Source organism: Microcaecilia unicolor, chromosome 3 (assembly GCF_901765095.1).
Source record: "Microcaecilia unicolor chromosome 3, aMicUni1.1, whole genome shotgun sequence".
Taxonomy (NCBI): domain Eukaryota; kingdom Metazoa; phylum Chordata; class Amphibia; order Gymnophiona; family Siphonopidae; genus Microcaecilia; species Microcaecilia unicolor.
Window position 1 is genome coordinate 212354724 of NC_044033.1, and position 7101 is coordinate 212361824.

The following is a 7101-nucleotide window of genomic DNA, read 5'->3' on the forward strand; positions in this document are numbered from 1 at the left end:
CCGGGCGATGGGCCAGCCGGCGCCACGTTCGACGGTACCGGAGGCGCAAGCACCGCCGGTACCGGAGGGGTAGGGCGCAACAGCTCTCCCAGAATCTCTGGGAGAACGGCCCGGAGGCTCTCGTTCAAAGCGGCTGCAGAGAAAGGCAGGGAGGTCGATGCAGGCGTCGACGTCAGAACCTGTTCCGGGCGTGGAGGCTGGTCCGGGCTGTCCAGAGTGGAGCGCATCGACACCTCCTGAACAGAGGGTGAGCGGTCCTCTCGGTGCCGATGCCTGCTGGGTGCCGACTCCCTCGGCGACCCAGAGCTCTCGGTGCCGACAAGGGGAGGAGACCGGTGTCGATGCTTCTTCGACTTCTTCCGAAGCATGTCACCGGAGCTCCCCGGCACCGACGAGGACGTAGAATCCATCCGTCGCTTCCTCAGGGCCGAGGTCGAAGGAGGTCGATCCCGGGGGGGCTGTACCGCAGGAGCCCTCAGGGTAGGGGGAGACCCACCCGAAGGCTCACCGCCACCAGCAGGGGAATGGACAGCCCTCACCTGCACTCCACCCGATGCACCACCGTCCGACGACATCAGGAGACGAGGTCCCGGTACCACCGACGTCGATGCAGCTATCCGATGTCTCGGCGCCGATGCAGAGGGCCGATGCCTCGATGCACTCGATGCACTGGCGGCCAAGGATGAAGGTCTGGACGCTGATGACGTCGATGCACACGATGACCCCGGTGCCGATGCCGACGAAGAGCCCGAGAACAAAACGTTCCACTGGGCCAATCTCGCTACCTGAGTCCGCCTTTGTAACAGGGAACACAGACTACAGTTCTGAGGACGGTGCTCGGCCCCCAGACACTGAAGGCACGAAGAGTGCCTATCAGTGAGCGAGATTACCCGGGCGCACTGGGTGCACTTCTTGAAGCCGCTGGAAGGCTTCGATGTCATGGGCGGAAAAATCACGCCGGCGAAATCAAAATCCGAAATGACGAATTTGGAGCACCAAAAATTTAAGGGAGAAAAATCTCGACCGAGGCCGAAAAGAGGCCTACCCCGACGACGAAAGAAAACTTACCGGGGCAAAAACTGGAAACACGGGAAGGGGCAAACGAAACCTAAGGGGGTTTCCGGAGCACTTCCCGAACAAATTTAGAACTTTTCCGAAGAAAAAAAAAAAAAAACACGTCTATTTAAAACGGACGCGCGAGGTCGACTCTCCGGGGCTCGACACGACAAAAACACAGCCGTACCGAGTGCGGACGAAAGAAGACTGGCCGGCTCGAGCCGGTTTCGGGCGGGAAGACGGCCGCGCATGCGCGGTGCGCGCGAGGGCTAGCAAAGGACTTTGCTAGGAAGATTCCGATTGGAGGGGCTGCCGTGGACGTCACCCATCAGTGAGAACAACAGCCTTCCTCTTTTCCACTTGGAGTCTACAATCTCCTGAACCTCGAACTCTGGATCTGGTTTGGAATCAGGAATCACCAATGCCTCCCCTCGTGGATGCCAGCAGGACCTCTGAAACGGTTTCAGGAGGGATACGTGGAATGCGTTGTGCACCCGCAGGGACCTGGGCAGACGAAGCCGGTAGGTGACGGACCCAATCCGTTCCTGAATGGAAAAGGGTCCGATGAAGCGTGGTGCTAGCTGTCGAGACGGCAGCCGGAGCCATAGGTGTTTGGTGCTTAGCTAGACCTTTTGCCCAGGTTGGAACACAGGCGCGGGGCGGCGGCGGCAGTCCGCGTATAGTTTGTACTTGGCAGCTGCCCTCCGCAACTGTTCGTGGACCGTCTTCCAGGTGTCCTGCATACTATTCAGGACCCGCTGTACCTGAGGAATATCTGGTTCCGAGGAGATAGCTGGAGGAAGCCGGGGGTGCCGGCTGAACACCACAGAGAACGGGGACTGCTGAGAGGCCGAGTGTAGGCTATTGTTGTAGGCAAACTCTGCCCATGGAAGGAGTGACACCCAGTTGTCCTGGCGGTTGTTCACGAAGGCTCGGAGGAACCCCTTCAGGGTCTGGTTAATACGTTCCACCATCCCGTTTGTCTGAGGATGGTAGGCGGACGAGAAGTGGGCCTTGACTTCTAAGGCGGCACACAACGCCTTCCAGAACCATGAGGTGAATTGGGTTCCCCGGTCGCTGATGATCCGTACAGGCAGCCCGTGCAGGCGGAAGATGTGCTGGACAAAGCAAGTGGCCAGAGTGGCTGCCGAGGGGAGTCCCTTCAGGGGAATAAAGTGAGCCATCCTGGAAAACCGGTCCACTACCACCCAGATGACCGTATGCCCCTGGGAGCGAGGTAAATCGGTGATGAAGTCCATGGAGAGTTCCTCCCAGGGGCCTTGTGGCACCGGCATGGGCTGGAGTTCCCCCCACGGCCGCCCTACCGTTGACTTGGTCCTGGCGCAAACGGGGCAGGAAGACACAAAGTGAAGCACTGTCGCGCGAGCAGGTGCAACATTTTATGGAACCCAAAATGCCCCGCAAACGCTGACGAGTGGGCCCAGTGCATCGCTCTCCTCCGGTCCTGGCGAGGTACCAGCGTTCTGGTAGGTACCAGTGCCATAGGCATTGCTGGCAGGCACTCCGGGTTCAACATAGGCTGCGAGTCCTCAGGCTCCTCGGGGGCCTCAAACGCCCAGGAGAGGGCGTCGGCAAGAATGTTCTTTTCCGCGGGCTGGAACATCAGACGAAACTGGAATCTGGCAAAAAATAAGGACCACCAAGCCTGTCGTGGATTGAGCCTCTTGGCTCCTTGGAGATACAGCAGGTTCTTGTGGTCGGTTACTACTGTGAAAACGTGTTCGGCGCCCTCCAGCAGGTACCTCCATTCTTGCAGGGCCAGCTTGAGGGCCAGGAGCTCCCGATCCCCCACCATGTAGTTCCTCTCGGCGGGGGAGAACTTTTGTGAGAAGAAAAAGCACGGCAGTCGTTTCCCAGAGGAGCAGACCTGAGAGAGAATGGCCCCGGCCCCCAAGGCTGAGGCGTCCACTTCCACCACGAAAGGTTTACTAGGGTCTGGACTTCGGATGGGAGCCGACAAGAAAGCCTTCTTTAGGGCGACAAACGCCTCCAGCGCCAGGCCTGGCCAGTGCTGCACATCCGCTCCCTTCCAGGTGAGAGCTGTCAAGGGAGCCGTGACTAGGGAGTAGTGCTGGATGAATTGGCGGTAATAGTTTGGAAAGCCCAAAAATCTTTGTAGGGCCTTTAAGTTCTGAGGCTGCGGCCAGTCCCGAATTGCTCTCACTTTGTCCGGGTCCATTTGGAACCCATGCCCGGAAATGATATAGCCCAGGAAGGGCACTACCAACTGGTGAAATACGCACTTGCTTAGCTTGGCATATAGTCAGTGTTGCCTTAGGTGCCTGAGGACCTCGGTTACATGGTCCACATGTTCCTGCGGGGACCGGGAAAATACCAGGATGTCGTCTAGGTAGACAATGACAAATGAGTAGAGGAGATCCTGAAACACGTGGTTGATAAACTTTTCGAAAACTGCCAGGGCATTGCATAATCCGAAGGGCATGACCAAGTACTCGAAATGCCCCTCGTGAGTATTGAACGCGGTTTTCCACTCATCGCCCTGTCGAATCCGGATGAGATTGTACGCTCCTCTCAGGTCCAGCTTCGTGAATACCCGGGCCCCCTGGAGTCTGTCAAATAGCTCTGGAATTAAGGGCAACGGGTACCGGTCCTTAACCGTAATGGCGTTCAGGGCCCGGTAATCGATACAGGGCCTGAGGGTTCCGTCCTTCTTGCTGACAAAGAAGAAGCCTGCTCCTGCAGGGGAGGACAATGCTCGGATGAATCCCTTCTCCAGGTTTTCCTGTACATAGGCCCGCATGGCCGCTGATTCACCCCGGGAGAGGGTATACAGCCTCCCGGGAGGTGGCATCCGGTCCGGCAGTAGATTAATAGCACAATCAAAATGCCTATGCAGGGGCAACCTGTCCGCCTCTACCGGGTTAAAGACATCGGCGTAGGCCTGGTATTCCTTAGGTAGGGCCGCCTTGCAGGCCTGCAGTCTTCCCGGGGTGGTTGCCAGCACCGAGCAGGGGTTCCCTACCGGGGTCAGACAATGCTCCGAGCAATACTTCCCCCAGCCCCGTATGTGCCCCGACGTCCAATCAATCAGGGGTGAATGGCGGCGTAGCCATGGCAGGCCCAACACCAGAGGATGAATGGACTTAGGCATTATCAGGAATTGGATCTTCTCCCAGTGCTGCTGGGCCACTCTTAGCTCTACCGGCGGAGTAAGTCGAGAGATGGGATTGGGTAGTACTGTTCCCTGAATGGACGTCACCTGCACAGCCGGGTGGCAATCCTGCGCCGGTAGTCGCCATTGCTCAGACAGCTCCAAACTAATAAAGTTTCCCCCAGCCCCTGAGTCCAACAGGGCCTGGGTTTGGATCGAATGGTCTTGCCACTGTAGGGTCACTGGTATAGTGAACAAAAATTGTCGGAAGGGGGCCCCGAGTGTCCCAAGACCAGCCCCCTCACGGGGCCTTGGGTTCGGAGTTTCCCGCCGGTCGAGTAGGACACGCCTGAATCAAATGTCCCGCTTCCCCACAGTAGAAACACAGGTTATTCTGGCGTCGACGGGTTCGCTCTGAGGCAGCCAATCGCTGCCGACCCACGATCATGGGCTCCTCCGGGAGACTGCCCTGCCCAGCGGGAGTGTCTCGAGGTGAAGGAACCCTCTGTGGCCGCGGCCCAGGCCCCGCAGTCCTGTGCTGTTTGGCCCGTTCCCGGGCCCTCTCCCGGAAGCGCGTATCGATCCGGGTACAGAGCGTGATCAAAGCATCCAAGATAGGGGGAAGGTCCCGGCCGGCCAGTTCGTCTTTGATGCGGCCCTGCAGTCCCTGCCAGAAGATTGCAGACAGGGCCTCAGAGTTCCAACGCAGCTCTGAGGCTAGGGTGCGGAACCGCACGGCGTATTCATCCACGGTCCCGGGCCCCTGCTGAATCCGCAGGAGTTCCGAGGACGCGGAAGACGGTCTTCCAGGAACATCAAAGACGAGCCGGAATCGGCGCTGGAACTCCTCAAAGTCCCATTTGAAAACCCCCTCCCCAGTTCCCTTCTCCCGTTTGAAAACCCCCTCCCCAGTCCTCCTCTCCCATCTAAGCCCCCCCAACTCGACCCACCTGCCACCTTCGTGGAGAGACGACAGCCCTCGTCTCCTGCCTCCATCCTGCTGTGCCTTAAAGAAAAATCTGAAAAGCGGCATGGCAGGCATGCTTCGTGTCTGCCCTGCCTGCTTGTAAAAGAAAGCGGCAAATCTCTCCTCGTCGACGTTGCGACGTTGCGTCGGGTCTTCCTTCACTGGGTCCCGCCCGGAGAACAAAACCCCCTTCCTCAGGTCAGGTTAGGACACTGTAACACACTATACTGTATTGACCTGAGGAAGAAGGTTTTGGCCTCTGACAGCTAAATGTATTAGTCCAATAAAATGGTATTTTATTTTCTATATTTGTTTTATTTCTATTTGTTAATTTGTAAAGTGGTGATTGGTATTTGTTAGTTTTTTTTCAAATTTACATCTGCTGTCTTTATATTTTGCACTTTCTGTTTCTGTGGCGTTGCATTATATGCAGAGTCTGGCATCTTGGGGGTTCAGTTTAATTTTTGTCTAAATAGAAAGTTTATGATTACTTATTCTATAGTGGATTAGGGTGTATCTGTGTTTGTGAAAAAGACATGGCTTTCAGTTGGCATTGACTGTGCAGGATCGACGATCTGTACTATTCTGTCTGGTTTCGTTTTACAATAGGTGAATTGATGTTCTAGTGCTCACTGTAGTGTTTAAGATGCTTTCCTTTTCTTTGTGTGACTCATAGAAATGACTGCTTATGGTATGGTAGAATTGCTCTATAGGTCCTGAGTGTTTTGTATTCTCGGTATGCCTAGTACTGGATTTTGGAGGGGGGTGTTAAAAAATGACCGGCCCCGGTTGTCAAATACCCTAGGTATGCCACTGACAAAAGTTTAAAGCAAATGCCCTTAATATGTAATACTTAGTAGCAATAATGAAATAATGATCAAATAAAATTGCCAATGATTAAAATCAACAACGTGAATAGAGCAGCTCCTCCTAGATTTGCTTGCTTCGAGTGTAACGGCTGCGCAGAGCGGAGGAAAGGGAGAGAGACTATAGGAGCAAAAGGCAATACTTTTACCGTAAAAGACAGATTCAGCAGTGGCTTGCCTTAAGTTGACCACCTTGTTCGCGTCGTTGCCTTGCCTCCCCAACTTGGCTGCGCCGCTGCAACAAAAATGAAGCCATGTGCGGGACCATAGTCCTATGCGCGCCACTGGTGCCTTGCTTCTGCCGGTTTCCTTCCTCCGCTCCCTCCTCCCAACCCAAACAGGAAGTTACATCTTGCGGGGGTTGAGAGGAAAACTAGCAGAGAGAGGCGGCACAGGATCGCGGTCAGCGCGCATAGGGCTATCAACGAACAGCTAGCTTAGTTAAGTTCCAAGTCAGGGAGGGGCAGACTGCCACAGATCAAAATGCAGCGGCTGCGAAGAAAAGTTAATCCAGCACGAGGCGGCAGGAGCCTTTGGTGCATAGGCGCTATTTTATTTGAAAGAGTGTTTAGGGGAGCGACCGCTCCCCCTGCGCCCCACCTAGCTACGCCACTGCCACAGCTCTTGTGTGCATGTGTCAGATATGTTTCTCCTCGAAACTTGCCAATGCTCAACGTAAACAGCGTGCGTATAATTTTCATGCTATTAGTGTTGAGTATTGGGAAGGGAAGTTATTTTGCCCCGCTATTCTCGCTGTATTTCCTGGTGCTGGTCTGTACAGTGCTGGAGTTTTGAGCACCTCTCCATAAATTAATTTTTTTTTAATCGCTAGAAGACTCTACACAATTTAGAAGCTGTTGTTGAGTAACTATCAGATTAGCCATTCCACAACTACAGAATATTTTACAAAACAGTGCCAGAAAATACTGCCATTACAGTGTCGAAAAAGAACTTCTCAATGCTAATAGTATGCGCACTGTTAGCGCTGCGCTAGAGGGGGTGACATGCCCAGCACATGCATACAAGACCTGTGCAGAGGTACTTTAAGATAATTACGGTTATGCACTGGCCTCGGGTAG